This window comes from Natrix helvetica, assembly GCF_964273705.1.
Source record: "Natrix helvetica genome assembly, chromosome: 1".
NCBI lineage: Eukaryota > Metazoa > Chordata > Lepidosauria > Squamata > Natricidae > Natrix > Natrix helvetica.
In genome coordinates, this window is record NC_138548.1 from 144,404,171 (window position 1) to 144,424,515 (window position 20,345).

At 39.0% G+C, this 20,345-nt stretch overlaps 1 protein-coding gene across 1 annotated transcript in view; it reads right to left on the minus strand.

The window, feature by feature from the left end:
- VWDE (von Willebrand factor D and EGF domains) overlaps nucleotides 1-20,345 on the minus strand; it is a gene marked incomplete at its 5' end in the record, with an annotated part of 198,489 nt that overhangs the window by 69,240 nt on the left and 108,904 nt on the right. The gene's annotated exons all lie outside the window — the stretch shown is intronic.

Here is a 20,345-nt window from a genome sequence, read left to right on the forward strand (position 1 = left end):
TTATTACTTTATTGGATTTTTTTCATTTATATATATATATATATATATATATATATGTGTGTGTGTGTGTGTGTGTGTGTGTGTGTGTGTGTGTGTGTGTGTATATTTACAGAAAGACGGCAGCTCCGTTCCCATTTTAAGCCCAAGCCCGAAGATGGCAGATGAGATCTTGCCGAAACGTTGCAAAGACAATCTCAATCCTACACGGGAAAAGACCCGAATACAACAAAACCAGCAAATACATACATACATACATACATACATACATACATACATACATACATACAATGAAAAAAATCATATATATATATATATATATATATATATATATATATATATATATATATATATATATATATATATATATATATATATATATTTGTGTTACAACCCCTGGTATGCCTAATATATATCACAACTAAAATATACTGTAAAATTACTACAAAATATACAAAATGCTAAAATCAGCTAACTATTAAGAGGAGATATTTCTCTTCTCAGATTTTGTAAATATTTTCTAAATATTGTATTGCTAACTAGAGCATACAAACATTTGCTAGACCAGTTCTCGAATACAGCTCATCTGTCTGGAACCCGCTCTGCATATCAGACTAATACAATTGAGTGAGTCCAGAGATATTTCATGAGAAGAGTCCTCCACTCCTCTGCTCACAACAGAATACCTTATCCCACCAGGCTTGAAATTTTGGGCTTAAACAACTTAGAACTACGCTGCCTTCGGTCTGACCTAAACATAGTACATAAAATTATCTGCTACAGTGCCCTGCATGTCAGTGACTACTTCAACACAACAATACACGAGCACACAATAGATACAAACTTAAGGTAAACCGCACCAAACTCAATTGCAGAAAATACTACTTCAGCAACAGAGTTTTCACCCATCTATAAAATAGATGCACTTGTGATAACCGAAACACCTTCAAAAGGGTAAATGTTAATCGGTCAGACTTTAAAGATCAATTAGCACTTTAGTAAATATGATCCTCTGTTTAATAAGTTAGGAAGAAATTTATCTCAAATAATTTTGATAAGAATACTGCTACATTTTCTAACTTAAACACTCAATTGTGATTATCTGCAGAGAAACCTGGTTCCACAACTAAATTTCCCCGAAGCAATCCACAACACTCTCTTCCAACTCTGTCCTCCCCCTATCTCAAAGCTTGGAGGGAAAGGCAGCTCTTCGCCATCCAGAATGTTGTTTTTACAAAAGACTGCTGCATTTTCCAGATAAGATATGTATCTTAAATATATTTGTCAGCTAGAAATTCTGTCTATTCCTCTAAAGTTTGAAAATATAACCAATTTTTCACTTGGACGGTCCTTTCTATCCGCTTCTGATTTTGAAATTATATATCCCAACATAGCTGATTTCCTATTCAAAGGGACACTTAATGTATCAGCTAATTCTTTCCTACACAATACCTTCTCCAAATTAATACTGAGTATCAGAACTGCAACAAAACAAAAGTACTGTAGAACCTTAGTGAAAGTCAGCTATTCTGATAAGTTCAGAATTGTCCCTATATTATTATTATTAGTAGTACCAGTTGAAATCTTCTATTTCTTTTCTAATTTCCTACCCAAGTTATTGATTTTTAAATTTTTGATTCATTTAAAATATTTATATACCACCCTATATCATATTCTCATACAGTATCATCTTCCATTGAATGCATAATTGATACATTCCCAAATGGGGAATGCATTGAACTAGTCATACAGTAGTGTAATAGGATCTTTTTCACTTTGCTTGCCAATATAAGTTTCTAAGGAGTTTTTGAATTAATGAAGAAAATAACCCACTAACTGTGTGATAGACATGTCTGTTTAAAACAGCAAGTGGCAAAATATGGTCTCCAACTTTCTCTTCCATTTAATATTATACTGTACTTTCAGTGGCAAGGATAATCACCTTACTTAAAATGCTACATAATTTACAGACGCGAAGAAGAAATTGGGTTTTATAAGTAGAAATTAGAATCAGAACAGCATTTTTTTAAAATGGCACTTTTATTAAACTATGGAAAATGGTTAACACTGAAAAGTTGTCCGAGATCCAATGTGCTACCATATAATTGAAGATGATGAAAAGTAATGGGGACAGCATAAAATGTACAAGGTCGAAATGAAATCTGCATTCCACCCACAAAGCAACATTATTTTGTATAAGATCTGTCAGGATAGATTAATTAATGTGCTTGTATTTATGAATAGATAAAAAAAATCTGATGCAAATTGGATATATTCCTGTCTTTAACTCTTGCATAAATATGAAAATAAAGAAGAGAGAGATGTTTGCTTGGCATTCTCCTAATACAAGAATTTGATCAAAATAGTTTTGGGGATCTTGTGGAGAATACAAAGATCCGTGCATTTAGGAAACAATAGGATGTAAAGGCCAGGTCAAGAGCAGTTGTAAACTACATAATGCTTTAAAGCAGAGGGGTGCTTAGATCTGGCCTGCAGGGACCCCCCGGAAACAGTGAAGGCCTGCTGCTTCTGCCAGTGAAAACGGAGCTCAGGCGGGCTGTGCACGAGCTTCATTTTCACTGGCAGTGTGCTAGCAAAAAAAAAGTACTAGAAAAAATGGCATTTGATCACATAAGTGACATCAAGCTGCCCCCCCTTGCTCCCCCCGGTCAAACACAACCCTGCTGTGCGGCCCTCAATGAAATCAAGTTTGACACCCCTGTTTTAAAGAGATTCTGGCAAAGGCCACTGACATGGGGAGCGAGGAAACCCCTGAGGTATGTAATTTGTACTTTTATTCTTGGGGCTCAGTAGTAAAACATAAACCTTTTACTTTCTTGTGGACTCTTTTTTGTGTAACCCCCCCTTTTTTTTCTTCATTTCTGGGCAATCAGAAGACCTGTCTGGGGATCATTGATACAGTTTTCAGTGTTACAATTGCTGGAGCTTTATTAGCTCTCTTTCTCTTTCTCTTTCTCTTTCTCTTTCTCTTTCTCTTTCTCTTTCTCTTTCTCTCTCTCTCTCTCTCTCCCTCTCCCTCTCTCTCCCTCCCTCCCTCCCTCTCTCGTTTTCTGAGCCAGTTGTAATTGGGAATGCTGAAAGAAAGTGACAGGAGAATATTTTCCCATCATTCCAGAGCAAAACAAAGCAGCCTCAAGAATAGGGGGCATCCTCAATTTACAATCATTTATTTAGTGACTTACAACTGTTTTTCACACTTATGACCATTGCACCATCCCCATGGTGACATGATCAAAATTCAGATGCTTGGCAAGTGATTCATATTCAACGTCCTGGGGTCACGTAATCACCTTTTGCAACCTTCTGACAAAGTCAATGAGGAAGCCAGATTCACTTGAGAACCGTGTTATTAACTTAACAACTGCACTGATTCACTTAACAACTGTGACAAGAAAGGTAATAAAATGGGGCATATCTCTCTTGCGAAGGAAGTTTTGGTCTCATTTGTGGTTGTAAGATAAGTATACTCCCCTGTTGATAACAGGAAAAGCATAGCAGATCAACAGTGGTTGTCATAACATCTGCTGGTCATAGCTTTTGCTGTCCTAATGGCTTGGTTGGTTTACAATCTTGCACATGTAAGGAATGACTGTTCTACTACTTGCCCATCAATCCATGGCCTTGTCCCTTTTGGATACTTTCTGAGTAGCCATAACAGGCCAGCGAGAATTCACACACGAGCCAAAATATTCCAGCCTGCCCGTGTTTTATAGTGTTGCTGTTAGAGGGTAGTTTCATAATATATAGCCAATATTCCTTCAAGTCATTGTATTTAAGCATCTGTTTACTTAATTGTATGATTATCTGCTTGCCAGGAATTTAAATTGATTTTTATCAGCCTTTTCATTATTTGCTGGGACAGAAAATTGAATGATTAGATACCTGCTCTACATCACCTCCAGGTTAAATTACTATAACAGTTTTTCCACAGAGCTGGGAAAGCATTCTGAAGATCAGCCAATACAAAATACTGAAGCCTGTTTTTTAATTCAGTGATACTTATAATTGCTTTGGAGAGAAGATATTTAAATTGCTCCCTCTTTGCATTGAAACCTGCCTACATCGATCTTTGAAGGACACCTTACTCTGTGTTCTATCTTCTGTCTGAAGTGTCAGGGCTGTCTGGGAATGTTTGATACATTTTTGATAGTTACGATAGCTGGATTTTGAACTAGAATTCAGTTCATACCTTTTTTTTCGTGTTAATTGCAGCTTTTTAAAAATGTCTGGTTTTATTAAGTTATGAGTTTTAATATTCTTACATAATTAAATTGCATTGAGCCAGTTTGATGTGGTTAAGGAGGCAGGCCTAGAAACCAGGAGATGGTGAGTTCTAGACCCATTTTAGGCATGAAAACTGGCTGGATGATCTTGGATCAGTTACTCTCTCAATTATATCCATCTCAACCAGTTTTTGGGAAAAGAGGGCGAAGAAGAAGTACTAGGTATGTTCGACGCCTACTTATCAAGTAATAAAGCCATTATAAAAATCTAATAATTTTTTTTCAAAAAATTATATTTGATCAGTTTTATGTTGTATGAAAATATAACATTATTTTATGAGTGTTGATTTTATATGTGTGTGTGTGTGTGTGTGTTCGTAGATTTTCACGTGTGTAAGTATGCTGGTCTTGTTGTATTCAGGTCTTTTCCCATGTAAGATTGAGATTGTTCTGGCAACGTTTTGGCAAGGTCCCACTCGCCATCCTTAGGCTGGTGTTTTTGGCTTAAAGCATGGTCAGAGATGCCGTCTTTATATATACCCCCCACCCCCCCACCGAGATTTATAGAAAGACGGCAGCTCTGACCACGCCTTAAGCTGAAAACACCAGACTGAAGATGGCGAGTGAGACCTCGCCAAATCGTTGCCAAGACAATCTCAATCTTACATGGGAAAAGACCCGAATACAACAAGACCAGCATATATATATATATGTATGTATGTATGTATGTATGTATGTATGTATGTATGTATATGTATGTATGTGCTGGTCTTCTTGTATTCGGGTCTCTTCCCGTGTAAGATTGAGATTGTCTTGGCAACAATTTGGCGAGGTCTCATATGTATGTATGTATGTATGTATGTATGTATGTATGTATGTGTGTATATATATATATATATATATATATATATATATATATATATATATGTATATGTATATGTATATGTATATGTATATGTATATGTATATGCAGGTCTTGGCGTATTCAGGTCATTTCCCATGTAAGATTGACAGTATCTTGGTGACGTTTTGACAAGGTCCCACTTGTCATCTTCAGGCTTGTGCCTTCGGCTTGGAGCTTGTGTGAGCAAAGCGTGATCGGAGCTGTCGTCTTTCTAAAATATTGGTGAGTGTGTGGAGTGCTGGCTTTGTTGCTGTAAGCAGGTTGGTTGGCTGTGTTGTTACACACACCCCACCAATATTTATAGAAAGACGGCAGCTCTGATCACGTTTTGCTCGCACAAGCATTAAGCCGAAGGCACCAGTCTGAAGATGGCGAGTCAGACCTCATCGAAACATCACCAAGATACTCTCAATCTTACACGGGAAAAGACCCGAATACGCCAAGACCTGCATATCTGTGAAAATCTACGAAAACAAATATCTTACCCCTATGGGGAGGAAACCTTCCTGCTGACTAGGCCCTACGAGAAACTCGAAGTCTGAAGAGCCACCAACTTATGTGACTTCACATTCCTATGCAACTGCTGAGACAAAAATATGATTCCCACATGCTTCCAACTAAAATTCCATTCTAAAACCTCAGCCAATGAAAGGATCATGAAAAGAACTGAATTAGCCCTAATCAGAAACAAACTCCATAGAAAAAGATTCCTACTAGACAAAACCAACAGGGACCTACTCACTCTTCACCTCAATCTCAGTAACAAAATCCACCCAACACTCTGGGACATATCCAAACAACTAGCCCTCTGGAGAGCCAAAACTGAAACCTCCCATAAGACACACACCAACAAACTCTACAGACTAGAAAAACACCAGAAGCCTCACACCCCTCCACAGCAACTCATGAAACAAACAGTACATAACATATCAGACCCTCACCATAGCAGAACCAATGTCCTTTCCAAAGGATTCAATTTTGCAGTCGCCCCCAAACACATCCCCACTGAAAACATCATATGCGGAGTTGAAGCTACCCTAACGAAAATCATCACAGATGAAACCAATAAAATCAGACTTGAAGTCACCAATGTCCTCTGCTCCAGCAATCCACCCAGAAGCAATTTACATAAAGAACAAAAAGCACTCACTAACTTGAGGAAAAACAACAACATAATCATTCTCCCAGCAGACAAAGGTAACACCACTGTGGTGATGAACACATCTGACTACCAAGCCAAATTATCCAACCTACTCCAAGACCCTTCTTACAAACCTTTAAAAACAGACCCCACCACGTACCTGGAAAAAACCACCAAATCCAAAATAAAAGCCTCTCCCATCAGTGAAAAGATCCAGCAAAGAATCATCTCCAGAGAGAAATCATCCAGATGCCCCAAGCTCTATGGCCTCCCCAAGATACACAAAAAAGGCACACCACTCAGACCCATAGTCAGCTCCATAGGCTCACCTCTACAGAATCTTGCCAAATTTCTTGCCAAATAACTTCAGCCCTACACAGAATCCATCACCCCACATGTAAAAAACTCACTCCACTTCATAGAAACAATAAAGAAACATAACCTACAACCCAGCGACCTATTCGTGAGCTTCGATGTCATATCCCTCTTCACCCAAGTGCCTATTAAAGAAGCCTTGACAGCTATCCAAAACAAATACAACCCCCCCAAGCACATCCTAGATCTGACCAACCACTGCCAAAACCAACACATATTTCATCCACAAGGGGCAAAGATACAAACAGATAGAAGGAGCACCTATGGGATCACCCCTGTCACCCATCATCGCAAACCTATACATGGAACATTTTGAAACCAACACCTTAGATAAATCTGAACACAAACCCAAACTCTGGCTTAGATATGTTGATGACACTTTTGTGATTTGGTTACATGGGAAAGAAAAACTGGACAACTTCCTCACAGATCTCAACAGCCTACACCCCAAAATACAATTTACTATGGAAATAGAAGCTAACAACCAACTTCCCTTTCTGGACATCCTAATCTACAAAAAACCCAATGGCTCCCTAGGACATACCATCTACTGGAAAAAAAACACACACCAACCGCCACTTATACGCACAATCCCATCACCACCCTGCACAGATCAACTCCATAGCCAAGACCCTCATCTCCAGAACCAAACGCCTAGCCAACAAAGACCACCTGAAAACTGAATTACACACTCTCACAAACGTATTAATTTTCAACAGATTCCAAAGAAACACAATAACCAAACTAATCCAAAAGGAGACTCCCCCAAAAAAACCGAGACACAGAACAGGACAATGACATCGCCCTCATCTCTTGCATCAAAGGCACCACAGATAAAATCAGCAAAATTCTGCACAAACACAATATCAAGACAACCTTCAGCATTGACCAAAAAATAGCCAACATCTTAAGAAACCCCAAAGACAAGATCCAGCTAGAAAACCAAGGACTCTAAGAAATACCATGCAAGATGAGGGTCTTGGCTGTGGAGTTGATCTGTGCAGGGTGGTGATGGGATTGTGCGTATAAGTGGCGGTTGGTGTGTGGAGGGGTGTGAGGCTTCTGTTTTTTTTCTAGTCTGTAGAGTTTGTTGGTGTGTGTCTTATGGGAGGTTTCAGTTTTGGCTCTCCAGAGGGCTAGTTGTTTGGATATGTCCAAGAGTGTTGGGTGGATTTTATATACATATATTTATATATATATTTGTGTTACAACCCCTGGTATACCCAAATATGAGAGGGAGCTCACTACTCCCCCTTTCTGTCCTTCGGCTCATTACCGAGGACCATCCAGGCAGAAAACCATACTTTTATTTTTAATGTTGTCTTTGCTATGTTTGTGTTGTATTTGTGCTGATAAATAAATAAACGGAGACTAGTATATATATATATATATATATATATATATATATATATATATATATATATATATATGTGTGTGTGTGTGTGTGTGTGTGTGTGTGTGTGTGTGTGTGTGTGTGTGTGTGTGTGTGTGTGTGTGTTTTTTCATATATTTTCATGGATGTAGGTATGCTGGTTTTGTTGTATTCAGGTCTTTTCCCGTGTAAGATTGAGATTGTCTTGGCAACATTTCAGCGAGATCTGACTCGCCATCTTCAGGGTGTTGTCTTTGGCTTGAAGTGCGAACGGAGCTGCCGTCTTTCTGTAAATCTTGGTGGGAGGGGATGGAGTGCTGGCTTTGTTTCAGTAAGTGGAATGATTGGTTGTGTGGTTGTATCATGATTAGTAGATTGGTGCTGATTGGTGCTGGCTGTGTGTGCATTGTTGTTTTGTATTGTAACAGCCTGGGTGGTGGGTGGGGTTCGTTTGTTGACTAGGGCTGATTTCTAGATGTTTGGTAGGCAGGAGGTATTGTCATGTTTATTCATATTGTGGGGGTGTTTCTCTATTTCGATGGCTTCCATAATTATTCTCTTGTTGAAGTGTTCTGTTTTGGAGATTAACCTGGTTCCTTCAAAATTGATTTCATGTCCTGTAACTTTAAGGTGCTGGAAAAGGGAAGAAGTTTTTTTCTTTTTTTTCTTACTGCATTCTTGTGTTCTGTGATGTGTGCATTTATTCTCCTGTTTGTTTGTCCTATATATGTTGCAGGGCAGATTTTGCATGGTATTTCGTAGACTCCTTGGTTTTCTAGCTGGATTTTGTCTTTGGGGTTTCTTAAGATGTTGGCTATTTTTTGGTCAGTGGTGAAGGCTGTCTTGATATTGTGCTTGTGGATAATTTATCTGTGGTGCCTTTGATGTAAGGGAGGAGGGCGATGCCATTGTCCTGTTCTGTGTCTTGGTTTTTTGGGGGGAGTCTTTACAGTGGCTACTAATGCAGCTGTGGTCTGGCTTCTGGTTTGTGGTCGGGCTTCTGGTTTGTGGTCATCATCGGTGTGGGTTTGGGGTTGCTTTTTGCATGGATGTGTGATGGTGACATCCTGTGTGGTTTTCGTGAGTGTGGGTCTGGTATCATTCTTTGTGTTAGGGACTCGTTTGTCAGTGAGGGCATTAGTATCCACTTTAAACCCCTCCAATCCATACATGAAGCAAACTGATGCCCACCACGGAGATGTGGCAAGACCACAAACGTGAAGCCAAACAACAGTAACGCAGCTCACCAGCTCAAATCCCTCTGCAACTCAGACTAACACAAGCACAACCAGGCCCCCACCCAAACAGAACACGCCCCCATCCAATCAGAGCACAACCAAACTCCCATCCAATCAGAGCACAGCCAAGCCTCCTACCAATCAGAATACACCTCCACCCAATCAGAATGCAGCCAAGCTCCGACCCAATCAGCTCAAACCCCCACTGGCAGTTAAAAAGATGAACTGGCTGAGATCTCACATTGCTCCTGGAAGCAGCAAGCCGGAAGCACCAGCCTGAAGATGATGAATGAGACTTCATCGAAACGTCGTGAAGATACTACCAATTCTACGCGGGAGAAAACCCGAACAATCAAAGACGTGTGTGTATGTATGTATGTATATACACACACACACACACACACACACACACACACACACACACACACACATATATATATATATATATATATAATTAAACCCACTTCTAATAGCACCATAAGCATTCATATACTATAATTTATTTACAAATTGTTTAGACCTCTTACACCTTGCTCAATTTTAACCATTCACTATGCATCCTATTCATTCTTACAAATACTTTATTTTCATCAAATACACTTTAAAGCATTTAGCAATCAAAATTCAACTGCTTATTTAATTACATCTGCAGCAAATGTTCACATAATTCAAGCTCATTTACTGTTTGAAAAGCAACCACCACACAATAATATTTCTTTCACAGGTTCATACATTCTCAATGACCTGCTGAAGAACAAAATTCTGGTCTGCATACTCCTGTCCAACATAAATTATACCTCACTTCCCAGATATTATTCATTATTCATTCATTTATTATCCATTAACATCTGCTATACTGCCAGATGACACTCAGCTTTATATTTCTACCTCAGGGCCTTTAAGTGATGTTGTGGATGTGCTATCTGAGTGCCTGGAGGCTGCTGGGGAGTGGGGCAAAATGGGATCTGATTAAATCCTAGCAAGGCGGAGTGGCTGTGAATATTTGGACCTTCCCAGAGACAAGGTTCTTCCATTTTTAATTCTGGGTGGGATTGTGCTGCTCCAAACAGACCCAGAATGCAATGTGTGGGGCCTAAAGGACTCACAACTTCTGTTCAAAGAACAGGTGGCAGCCATGGCTAGGAGGGCCTTTGCAAATCTTCAGGCTGTGGGCCAGATATACCAATACCTGTACAGGGAGGACTTGACCACAGTAATTCACATCCTCACAATTTCTAAGTTGGACTACTGTAGCACATCTGTTCATCCCAATCTTTTAGCTATACAATTTGGGATGAACATCCTTTGAATGGTCTGGGAATAGGAATGAATTTCCAGAAGAAAAATTGCAGACTACAGGAACAAGGAGAACTACTCGGGTGACCCTGAGGACACAGATAGACCTCCAAGTGCTTCAATGACCCACTAAAAAGATGCAGATTACCATCAAATGACCAGCTGTCTGCAAGGAATATAAATCCTTCCATTCCCCACTACCCTGTCAGAGCTCGGGGGCACCGTATTGCGGTGGTTCTGCTCCTATCTCTCTGGCCGGACGCAATGTGTGTTGACAGGGGAGCAGAGGTCGACCCCGAGGCCCCTCACTTGTGGGGTCCCACAGGGGTCGATCCTCTCGCCTCTCCTGTTCAACACATATATGAAACCGCTGGGCGAGATCATCCGTGGTTTTGGGGTGAGATATCATCTGTACGCTGATGACACTCAGCTGTATATTTCCACCCCAAACCACCCCAACGAGGCTGTTGAAGTGATGTCCCGTTGTCTGGAAGCCGTGCGGGTCTGGATGGGTGACAACAGGCTCAAGCTCAACCCCTCCAAGACAGAGTGGCTGTGGCTTCCGGCACCCCGGTACAACAGCACATTCCATCACTGGCCATCGGGGATGAACAATTAGCCCCGGTGGAACGGGCACGCAATTTGGGCGTCCTCCTTGATGCCCAGCTGGCTATGGAAGATCATGTGGCAGCCGTGGCGAGGGGGACGTTCCACCAGGTTCGCCTGGTGCGCCAATTGCGACCCCTTTTGGACCGGGAGGCCCTGCACACAGTCACTCACGCGCTGGTGACGTCTCGCCTGGACTACTGTAATGCTCTCTACATGGGGCTCCCCTTGAGGTGCACCCGGAGACTGCAGTTGGTCCAGAATGCAGCCGCGCAGGTAATTATGGGGAGATCGAGGTTCTCCCATATAATACCGCTCCTGCGCAAGCTGCACTGGCTTCCTGTGGCCTACCGGGTGCGCTTCAAGGTGTTAGTTACCATCTTCAAAGCGCTCCATGGCATAGGGCCTAGTTACCTGCGGGATCGTATCCTGCCCCATACATCCCTGCGACCCATTCGCTCACACAGAGAGGGTCTCCTCCGGGTGCTGTCCTCTAGAGATTGTCAGAGGGCGGTGCCCAGGAGTAGGTCCTTCTCTGTGGCGGGCCCTACCCTTTGGAACGACCTCCCCCCAGACATTAGAACAACAACCGATCTCCGCTCCTTCCGCAGTAAACTGAAGACCCACCTGTTTCGGCTAGCCGGCCTGGCATAATTCGACAACTTTTCCACCCCTAGGTCATTTTTAATTGTCAATTTTAGTTTTTAAACTATTAATGTTATTGGGGTTTTAACCTTTTTCAGTATTGTAATTATTTATTTATTTTTTACCTCCTCTGTATGACACTGTGCTGACTGTTGCTTGTGTATGTCGCCCCGAGTCCCTGTGGGAAGAGGGGGCGACTAATAAGTTTAAATAAATAAATAATAAATAAATAAATAAGCGATATGTCTTCAAAAGAAAAAAAAAACAAGAAAATCCTCTTTAAAAAACACCTTTGGGATAAAGAGCTAAACAATCACCATTCTCATATATTCTTGGATCTCCAAATCGTCCAACCATTTTTTTTCTGTACTCTCTCTTCTTGTTTCCCCTCACCCATTTAAGCAACCTAATGGAGGAGTCCCAGATCACATTCTTTGAGAATGTTGCACATTTTTTTCCCAAACCTCTTTCATTAGGTCCGTTTTACTGGAAAGTAATTGATTCTTACTTTCCTTTGCACGCACAACAATCAAGAGACTAAATGTCTATGGAGATTATCAGTCATCCAAGTCATGGTTGTCCCAAAAGTGCTTTTTCAAAAGGCAACTGGACTTTGTTTTTTTTTTCCTGGAAAAAGCAACGTCCAGTTGCCTTTTGGGAAAGCATTTTTGGGATAACGGGCTAATTTCTTTCTTTTGGCTTACATTTCAGACCTTTCATTTGCAATTAAACTTTGGTCTAGCAAACTTATACAAGTTGCTTTAAAAAAAAACCCAGTAGCTAATTTTTTATTCTCAAGACTAATTCAAGGCACTGATTTAATTTTAAACCCCTGAACAGTTTGCTTCCTCTTATATCAGCTTGCCAATCCTTTATTTTTCAGTGAGATCTATCATTATAGATTTACAGATTAGAGGACTGCTGAGCTCTCATGCCAATTGTGTCCTTCCAAGAAAGACTGGTGCTATTTCTTTCCTGATGCTACCAAATCATAGCATTCCTTTTGACCTACGCATTCTTATTTTAATATATTTTTCTTGATTGATTTTAGTTATTGCAGTTGTTATTTTAAATTTTATGGTAATTCTATAATATTTCTGTTTTTATAACCTTGTTATCTTTATGGATCAAAGTCAGTTTATAGATTTCTACAAAGATCAAAAAACCTATGTAAGTTTGTATTAATGCATAACTATACTTCACGGGAAGAGTGGGCACATCTATAGTAAATGTATTCACTTAGAATAAACCTATAAAACGCTGAATATGAGAGCAACTGCATTAAAAAAGATGTAGGGAATAAATTTTTTTATTTTATTGATAGACATGTACATGCTACATTAAACAAAACAGGTATATAATATTCCATTATCTGTTCATTAAGAAACTACCCACGGTGCTTTCCAAGGAAGGAACAATCCATCAAAATTATTTTCACTTTAAGCTTAATTAAATTAATGTGTACATTAGCCAGGTAAGTTGGAAAGACACTAGAAAGAAGAAGTGGGAAGAATACCAATATGGTAAGAGTTTTTAATTGTAGCCTTTGTTCATAAAATTGAAATAATTCACTTCTACTAAGGGGCATGCTGGACGCAGAGGAAATGCAAAAATCAAGCTCAAATCACAACCAAGATTAACATGTTTAGTTATGAACAAGGGAAACAAACTTGTATGCATTCAGTATATTTCCCCTTTACAGAGTGCATGAAAAGTTGTGCCAGTGAAGAATGATCCTAGTGCCTGGGCACATAATTTTATTATAATTCCACATAACTATAATCTCATGAGGGAAAGAGTGCCTGAATAATCTTTTTTAGACATTCAGCCGTGTTGGACCTGCTGCTTACCTAACCAATATAATTGCAACATTATATTTGACTAAAGAATTTTTCACAGGCTCCCTTTCAAATGCTCACAGAAACACAGAGAAATTAATAAAATGCCGTTCTTATCTTATGTCTCCTGTGCTGTCAGATTCTTCCTCCTGGCTAAAACCAGTGTGATACTGACACATATAAATGAGCTACACTCAAAAGAGATTCAATCTTTCTCTCTGACATAGGCAAACAAAGATGCAGAAGAACATATTGTGGAGGAAATTCCATCATTTTTCTCCCCAAAGAGCATCATTACATTTCTTCCAATAAAAAAGAATGAAAGATAAATGAAATATATTGCAAACAACTTGAGTTTCACTTAATTCGGATGAGAAATACAGGTAATCCTTGTTCATCTGGTGACCTTTCAAAGTTATAACGGCACTGAAAAAAGTGACTTATGGCCATTTTTCACACTGACAACCACTGCAGCATCCCCTTGGTCATGCGATCAAAATTCAGATGCTTGGCAACTGACTCACGTTTATGATGGTTGCAGTGTCCCAGCATCATGTGATCACTTTTTGTGACCTATTGACAAGCAAAGTCAACGGGGAAACCAAATTCACTTAACAACCTGTCACTAATTTATCAGCTGCAGTGATTCGCTTAACAAAGGTCGTGAAATGGGATAAAATTTGCTTAAGTAATGTTTTGTTTAGCAACAGAAATTTTAAGCTCAATTGTTGTCATACTAAGCATGGGCTCCAGAGGTGGTAATCAGCAGGTTCTGACCAGTTGTGGAGAACCAGTAGTGGAAATTTTGAGTAGTTCAGAGAACCAATAAATTTACCACCTCTCACTGGCCCCGCCCCATCTATTCTCTGTCTCCTGAGTCCCAGCTGATTGGGAGGGAATGGAGATTTTACAGTATCCTTTCCCTGCCACACTACCAAGCCATGATGCAGCCACCAAGCCCACGCCCACAGAACCGGTAGTAAGAAATTTTGAATCCTACCACCGAATGGCTGCCTTTGAAGACAGTGCAAAAGTGGGACTGATAACTGGAAGTAACAGATTCCAGTTGGTGGCCACCACACTGGCTTTCAGTTTAATTCCAGATCCAGTTGAAAGTGTTTGTTATCATATTTAAACACTTTATTTATTGGCATCCAACTAACTCAGGGGTCATTTTTTCTACCAGCCCCATGTGATCATAAAGAGGGTCCCTACCCTTTGGAACACTATGCCTTTCCCAAGATTAGGAATGATCCTAACTTTCCACTGTTTACGAAAGCTTTAAAAATGTAATTATTTTGCAAAACAAATGAGCCATGACAAAAGAATAGTCTGGGTTACTAAGATTTAGTTTGATTTTGTCTTAATGCTTTTGCGTTGATTCCTTTCTTGTATTAGTTTGCTTCTTTATAAATAAATCCTGGAGACTGAAAGGATTTCACTTGAAAGAAATTTGTATGTAAAACATGTAGCCAGTTGTATTATTTATGTCAACATTGATTTATACCAGGCAAAAATGAAAGAAAATATGATGTAGGTACAAACTTCCAGAAGTGGCTGTTAGTAATATTTTTAACTATATGCAGAAGTGGAACTAATTTCCCCCATCTCTGAGATACTATGCACTTATTTCATTTACAACCCATTGTGTTCCATCTGCATTCATGAGGATGAGGTAACTCCATGGATGAACTGTAACAATGGACTTAAAAATCATTTTAAAATGTTTTCAAATTATTTTCTTTCAAAAATGTGCAAACATAAATTGCTTTACAAATACTGTATATATTTGTATAGTTCTTTCAGGTATTCAAGCATGTGACTAATCTATAGTAATCTTTTTTCTTCTTCTTTCTTATGTTGGAATGGAAATAAAAGAAATGGATGGCTGGATGTACAAGATTAATACCAAGTAAGTGTGGATATGGTGTCCCTATTTAAAGGATCTGGAATCCAAATAGCAAGATAAAAATAAGGAGTGATTTCAGATAACCAGATTTCCTGATATCATATGCAGTTTAGCCCTTCATAAATATTATCCTCGTCTAAAATTTGGTTATTTTGTGTGCCACTGAGGGTCCCTGTTATCAATTGTGATATTGGATATAATCCTTTAAGTTATTGTTGTAAAGAAAATATATAACTCATCACATTTATGGGCTGCTCTTTTAAAGATACATAATGTGATCGTATCAAGCTTATAAAGGTAGTCCTCTGTGTACAACAGTTCATTTAGAGACTGTTCAAAGTTACAGCAGCACTGAAAAAAGTGATTTATGACTGTTTTTCACAGTTACGACTTTTGCACCATACCTATGATCATGTGCTTCAGATGCTGGGCAACTGCTCTGTACTTATGACAGTCGCAGTATCCCAGGGTCATGTGATCACCTTCTTTGACCTACTGACAAGCAAGGTCAATGGGGAAGCCAGATTCACTTAACAACCATGTTACTAACTTATCACTTGCAGTGATTCACTTAACAACTGAGGCAAGAAAGGCCATAAAATGGGGCAAAACTCACTTAGCAAATGTATCACTTAACATAAATTTTGGGCTCAATTGTAGTCATATGTCAAGGACTACCTGTATGCTAGCCAATTTTTTAAAACACATTATCTTACCTAATAACCAACAAAGTTATTAGGAAATGGAATGGATATAATGTGCTGCAGATGTTGCAACTTAATGTAAATATTATTCAAGGCCGGTAAAATTGGCCTTTTCCTCATGGTTTTATAGCTTAGAAATCACAGGTTTTGTGTTGCTGAGCAACCTTGCTGGCTAATATATCATCTGGATCTGAAGAGCATAATGAATTCTATATTGATGGACTGTATGAATCAGCTAGGTTGGAAATAATTTATCTTTTCCATTATCTAAAATATTACCCCCATCTTATCTACCATTGGGTATTATATCTGGGTCACCGAATACTCTGTAGAAAATCTCTCTAACCTTCTTTCTTTCTTTTTCTGAAGTATCTGGATTTTAATAGCTGTTGCCTAGGTGGAGGCAAATTAATTTTAAGTGGGTTAAATTAAATTTAACCTGAAAATGAGGATGATTACTGGCAATTTTTCCAAAGTTATTTGCTAGATAGTACTGGATTTGGAATTTTGCATTTTGGATGGAAAAAGTATTTTTCTATCACCACTAACCAACCTCCCTCCCCCACTCCCTTCCTCCCCCACTCCCTCCCCCCATTCCCTTCCTCCTTCCCTCCCTCCCCCACTCCCTCCTTCCTTCCCTCCCTTCCTCCCTCCCCCTCTCTCTCTTTCTTTCTTTCTCTCAAGTGCCCTTAAGTAGGTAATAAAGCACTCAGATTCTTCTGATTTTAAAAGATAGCAAGACAGTTTTGTTTAGATTTATTCCAGTATCAGAGAGGAGAAATCACAAAAAGTAGATGCACTTTCTCTTTGTGTTTGTGCTCTTTTCTTATAAAGTTCCAATTTGGAGTTGCACATACTAGCCAAATGCTATTTTTCTCTTGACAGGATCCCCGCAATGACCTATGATAAATTTGGAATCATATAAAGAAATGAGGACCACTCTAGCCACAATCACTGATGCAAAGAATGGAGTAATTAATTATCTTCAGTGCAAATAGTGTGATTTAGAATGAAAACAAACAGCTGCTCTCTTTTCTACACACTGGAAAAAAAAAACCTAGAAAAAATATCCCAGTATACCCAATCTATAGCTTTATCGCTGTTTGCAGACCTAACAATATTATTGCCTCAAGCAATAGTTTAGATCATTCTCTGGAAATTTTTTGCATATTAAAAGCTGAAACTGAACATAATTCATGGCTATATGCCTCAAAGTCTTGTTCACAGCAGCATCCCAGAATCAGGTAGCACTGGAAATATAGGTTCACACAACAACTGCAAGTTAATATCTATTTGCTACTGTAATTTTGTGCATCCACCTTGCTGCTAATCATCTCTTCTTCTGTTTCCATTCATCTTTCCCAGTATTATAGACTTCTCCAGAGACCTAGGTCTTTGCATAATGTGTCTAAAATAGGATAATTTGAGTTTGGTCATTTGTGCTTTGAGTGAGAGCTCTAGATTGATTTGTTCTGTGTTGCCTCATTTTGGCAGCGGGGAGAGGGGGGAAATGTTCCTGAGAGGATTGAGCAAAGAATGCAGGTAGTATTTGCCAAGAGTTAATCTCTCATCCCAGACTAATTTCCTGGCAGCAGTGCAAATTGGACAGGTGACAGTTTGGCTCCTACTAAACCCAGACAAGTCATATATTTTGAGCCCTGCAATAGTGACCACCATGGGATGGGATCTGCAGCACGATAACTACTTTATCTGCCCTGACTTCAGAAGCTTTCAGATGACTCACTGGTGGCTAGAATACATTTATAGCACTCCAGAGACATGAGGCCCCATGTGTCTACTAGGCCTGAGCCTCTGATCAAGCATGTTGGGTGCTAATTCTAGATCACTGAAGAAACTACACTAAGGAAATGTTACAAAGGCGATTTTTCCAAAAGGCAACTGGACTTTTATCAGTTTTTTCTTTGAAAATATTTCACTTCTCATCCAAGAAGCTTCTTTAGTTCTGTTCACACACCATTCAAAGGGTGTTCATCCCAGATTGTATAGCTAAAAGTTTGTAGAGATTCTCAGTCATTCAATCCTTCCATTCCCCAATATCTTGTCAGAACTGAAGAAACTTCTTGGATGAGAAGCAAAATGTCTTCATGGAAAAGGGAAAAAAACCCAAGAAAGTCCAGTTGCCTCCTGAAAAGGTACCTTTGAGACAATCGTGACCAGGATGACTGAGAATCTCTACAGACTTTTAGCTATACAATTTGGAATGAACACCCTTTGAATGGTGTGGGAGTAGGAATGGATTTCCAGAGAAAAATTGCAGACTACAAAGACCAGGAGCACTACTCGGGTAACCCTGGGGACACAGATAAACCTCCAAGTGCTTCAAGGACCCTCTAAAAGGATGCAAATGACCAGCTGTCTGCAAGGAATATAAATCCTTCCATTCCCCACTATCCTGTCAGAGCTGAAGAAGCTTCTTGGAAACGTCTTCAAAGAAAACAAGAAAACAAGAAAGTCCAGTTGCCTCCTGAAAAAGTACCTTTGCGATAAAGATCTGAAGAAATCCATGAAGCTCAGAGAGTGTCAATGACCCTAAAGATGATACAAACTCTGTATCCAAACTGGCTGCAGAGACAGTTTATATTCTGAAACATCCCTGGTTGCCTTTTTGCTGATCTTTATGAAGAACTACTGAGAAAGAATATGTTCTTGTTGGTACACTGATTTATGAGTAACCTTTGATAACATCAAATATGGCATTATTTAGGACTACTTGTGTAGGACAGATTTGGGGATACTAAATTACAGTGATTCAAGTTGTCCCTTGGAATCAGTTTGAGAAAGATGTTTGATGCCTTGGCTTTTTGTTTATTGCGCTTTGTGAGCATTTGTTTTACTCTCTATTTTTATCTATACAAAAAATATCAGGGATTAAGGATGGGTTCTCATTAATCTTCATATGTAGCATGGAAAACTATTCCTCTTTTACTTCCACGACCAAAGAGAAAAACCTTGTTGGGGTTTTGAAACGCTGCTTGAAAGAATCAACAGAGATATAAACCAGGTAAGATAGGGGAGACAGAGGCACCTGGTACAAATCATAATGACACCACAATGTGCATTCCTCCTCACCTCTTGACACTGAAATGAACTGGGATGCTTTATCAATTTCTAGAATGCATTTTATAATTGATATTAAATATTGTAAACTATTCTGAATGGTATATAAGCACTAGAAGGAAGATATAAATATTTATATAATGCATAAATCTGTGTTCGCCCCTGTCATGGTGAAAGAAGAAATGCAAATTGTACTTCCAAATGATTGTATTTATGTCTGCTAGTGACATTTTTCTGTCAGTTGCAGCTTTACTACATATAGTATATGATAACAAGAGGAATGACTTCATGGAATTTTTTTTCCTGCTTAAACAGATAAGTGTTTCTATTTGTAGGGGGAAAAATCATACATTATAGAGGAGTGTCCATCCAAATGATTTGTTTTACTGGCTGTATGTATGAGTCATAATCTTATCTCTGGGCAAAAAAAGAGAAAGAAAAATCCCTCAAAAACATTGACAGAATCACTGAGCCTCAGTTTTTTTTGAAGCCCTAACTTTCCATTTTGTCAAGAGTTTAATTAATATGGCAAAATGACATTAATCTTGATGCCTGCTGAAGCAGCAGGAGTGAGTGTTGCTTTCCAAAATAATTAAACTGTATAGCAAGAAATGAAAGAAGGGAATCTAACTTGAGTAATTATATAAATTCTTCCCCTGAATTCTCAGTAAATAAATTAAGGGTTCTTTGATGAAGTTGTTTTAGGCATAACTTGACAGGAAAGGTGACTAAATTCTGTCTATCCTTCAAGAACTGGGAAGAAAGATTTTTTTAAAAAAGCTGGGGAAACAAAATTGTATGGCTCTGTCTTTCAGCTCACTCATTTTGATTCATCCAGTCTACAATTATAGGAAGACATCTCTTCAGCATTCTATTCATTCTCCACATTCAAAGATTAGTAAAAGATGTGATGTTTGGAAACTCCTAAAGGCAGACTTTTTGCAACATACTACAGAGAGGTTGAATGTTTTAATTACAAGTTGCTCTCTGCCATTTAT